Raw genomic sequence first — 3,817 nt, 5'->3', positions numbered from 1 at the left:
AGGAGGAAGTAGTTCTACCCAGGGCATTTCTTAAGCACTGCTTGGAAGATCGATATCCTCTTAGTCCATCGATTTATCGGCGAAAAATAGCTATAGGCGGCTTCCTGGTAAACGAGGATGGTTGGGATAGAGGGAAAATGTATTACAGGGACAAGGGGCGGTCTATTTTTTAACCCCCGGGACGATTAAAAGGTTCGTGAGCACACACACATACATACATACATACACACGCACACACACATACATACATACACACGCACGCATGCACACACACACATACACACACACACACACACACACACACACGCACACAACGTCTACACACGTAGTCTCACGTTTGGGCACTTCGCTACCCGAGAATTGCAAAGTTGTTTTTCTTCTGCTCAGTACCTTTTTTGGGGGAGAAATTTGACGTTAAAAATGATTTCATATTGCAACACGTAAAGCTTTTTCAATTCTTTTAATTTAAAGCTTTGATAATGCAATTCTGTTTAAATGTCTAGATGACGACTCCGAATAATCTTACGATTTTGATAGAGCATCAGGTAAGAACATGATTTTGGTTGTTTTTTTTATTTCATTGTCTTAGTAACTCAAAACGACCAAAATATGTCAGATAGAAATTTAATGTTGGGGTAACCAGACGGCTTTGTTAAAGTGGGCAAGGTATCTGGGCGAGAGGTGGTCTTGGCATGCATAATTACGTATTTTAGTATTTTTCAAATTGATCTTTCTATGTTTAATGAAGGCGTGATACGTGCTCCCCCCCCTCTCCACCAGGGACATTATTTAGATCATTCAGGAAGCAGGATTCGACCATGCCTGTCAGTCAAGATCAACCCAGGTTATGGGGGATACAACATCTCAGCAGAAAGACCGTGATACAATGTGTTCTTTAAAAAGTCGCCCTTATCCGAAAAGTTGATTGAGGTTCGAACCAGACGCTTAATGCGAGTCCATTTACGGCTTGATTTACCCTATGCCCATCAACGTTCTTTGGAACATTTAATTAATGTTTTACAAATTTATATGATAATAATATACCATCTTACAAGTTACTGTTTGAGTCACGTATACCGGTTTTGGTTAAAGATGACAGCAAATCTTTAAAATATACCTTTTTACAACTTTTTGAATAACTTACAACGCTTTTGGTGAAAATGATTGCAAATCCAATTCAGTGCTCATCTTTTTACTTTGTGTCTAAAAGTAGTCATTGGAAAGTTAATACCAAAACGCAAGGAGCTTCCGTGTCTGAAGGAAACCAGGAGTCACGTACGCATTTTTGACAGATGTAAAGCTCGCCTTCTTATCCCTCTCTCTCTCTCTCTCGTCTCTCTCTCTCTCTCTCTTCCCCCCCCCCTCTGTCTCTCTCTGTCTCTCTCTCTCTCTCTCTCTCTCTCTCTCTCTCTCTCTCTCTCTCTCTCTCTCTCTCTCTCTCTCTCTCTCTCTCTCTCTCCCTATCTCTTTCTCGCTCTCTTTTTCTCTCGCCATTAATCTCTCTGTCCTTGTCATTGTCTCTTCCTGTCTCCGTCCGTGTCTCTGTCTGTGGCGTCTCTCTCATCTCTTCCCCACTCTCCCTCTCCTTCTCTCTCACACCCCCTCCCTTCCACCCTCCCTCCATATCTCTCTCTCTCTCTCTCTCTCTCTCTCTCTCTCTCTCTCTCTGTCTCTCTCTCTCACACACACACACTCTCCCTTTTACTGCTCACTGTTTCTCTCTTCTATCTCACCCACTCTCTATCTCTCTCTCCCCCTCCACCTCTCTGCCGGCCTGCCTCCTCTCCCTTCACCCTCACACACACTCTCTCTCCAGCATAACCAACTTAGCTGGGCCAGAAGTGCGTACAGCAGAGCGCTTTCAACACTTGGGGACCGAAGTACTCGCATTTCCCGGAATGTCAAATCAAATCATGGCAGGGCTTTAATGGGAGGCGTCTTGTGCCGGAGGCTATTGAGGAGCCTCTGGGACCCAGGAAAGAGGCACAGGGGACACTTTGAGCCAGCAGATTGACCACGGGCAAGACAGATCATACAAAGTGCACTGGTAACGAAAGCAGCTTTGAAGTGGCTGGGAGTCGGATGACAATGTGCTGGCCGGTGGTAGTTGTGAATCAATGGGTTATTTCTGAGCCACGGTGCGTCCAGTACTGCTGAGTTGGATTTGTTTTGTTTTTTTCTTTAACTCGTGAAAAATAGGGCACTGTAACAAGGAGGTTTGAAAGTTTACTTAAGCCTTGTCAAAATCCCTCGATCCAGTAGCTTTTGTTGTTGTTTTTTAATATTTTTTTGTAAAGTGTTATAAAGCACTCGCAACTGCACAAGGTCATATGAGCGTTCGGAAGACAACTGTTATAATATGGTCGGAAATTTTGAATTTTGCTCGGGAGGCGTCCCAAGCCTACTCTTATCGATTTTGGGATCTTTAACGTGCGCAACCTAAGGTGTGAAAGGGTTGGGGAAGAAAGTGGAGACGAAATCAGACGTCAGAACATTGATACATAGCAGGAAACGATGAAAGGAGATGTTTAAGAGAAGGAAAAACCGGGACCTGTCGAATGAGAGACAAACACTTTCACCTTTATGCCACAAGAGCCTCAACCCCTCGTCCCCCCTCCAAACAATAGTTGTTGTTTGTTGTTGTCGTTATCGATCCAAATTACTCATACCACACAACTTTGTACTATTGATTTTATAGATACAAAACATAAAACTATTGTTATAGCGCGAAAATCAACGTTCGGATAAAGGGGTCCATTCTTCTGGAGAAGACTTACAGTATTGAATGTCACGTTTTAAGCCGCTATCGACACAGTTTGGGTATTGCAAGGGATCAACCTATGTTTTAATGGAGGGAGTACAGCATCCCAGCAGCCAGACTGTGAAAAATCGTTACCTTTGATTTACAAAGTTTTATCTGACATTTTTGGCCTTTTTAAAGTTACCAAGACCATGAGGTCACAAACCAAATGTTCTATCTGCTCTATCAAAATCCTAAGATTATTTAGAGTCGTTATGAAGATATTCAAAGAATTACATTCAGAAAAGCTTTACATGTTGTGAAATTCAAAAGTTTTGACGTCACATTTTCAAAACTATTCACTGAGCAGACAGATAGAGCTTGATAAATCTAGGGTAGATATTATTTTGATAAGTGACTCACTTTTAGAAAGACTGAATCTGAGAGCGATTTCTGATCTTTAGCTTAGTTTAGTAAGTGTTTTACGGCACTTGCAACACAGTAAGGTCATATTATAAGTGCCGAAGATTAGAGGTGTTACAAGAGAGTAACAAACACAAAAAAGAAGGAGAGGAGATAAAGACGACAGATTTTTTATAGGAAAGAAGAAGCAAACCACACCAGAGCACCTACCAACCACCCACCGATTTCTGATCAAATTTGAAACATAACCTGTAGCTTTATATAAACATTATTGAATTGTCCAAAGTGACGAAACGCCAGGTTTTCGAAAAAAAAAAAAAAAAACGAGAAAAGAGAAAACTAATAGTTCAAAGAAGAGAAAATCACGGAACATATCTCCTTTAAAGAAAACATGAAATAAAATTATTTTAAAATATTCTAAAAACGACAGCAACAACAAAAACAACAACAACAATAACAACAATAACAACAATAACAACAACAATAACAACAACAACAACAATAACAACAACAATAACAACAACACCTCCACCACCATCAACAACAACTTAACAACAGGTTTAATCGTCCTATTTTTTAATTACCTAGTGATTAGTTGTAATACAAAAGTATTATGAGCTTCAGCACGAGAAATAATTAGAGACCTTTTTTAAA

Source organism: Aplysia californica, unplaced genomic scaffold (genome assembly GCF_000002075.1).
Source record: "Aplysia californica isolate F4 #8 unplaced genomic scaffold, AplCal3.0 scaffold00283, whole genome shotgun sequence".
Taxonomy (NCBI): Eukaryota; Metazoa; Mollusca; class Gastropoda; order Aplysiida; family Aplysiidae; genus Aplysia; species Aplysia californica.
Note: the sequence above shows the minus strand (reverse complement) of the source record.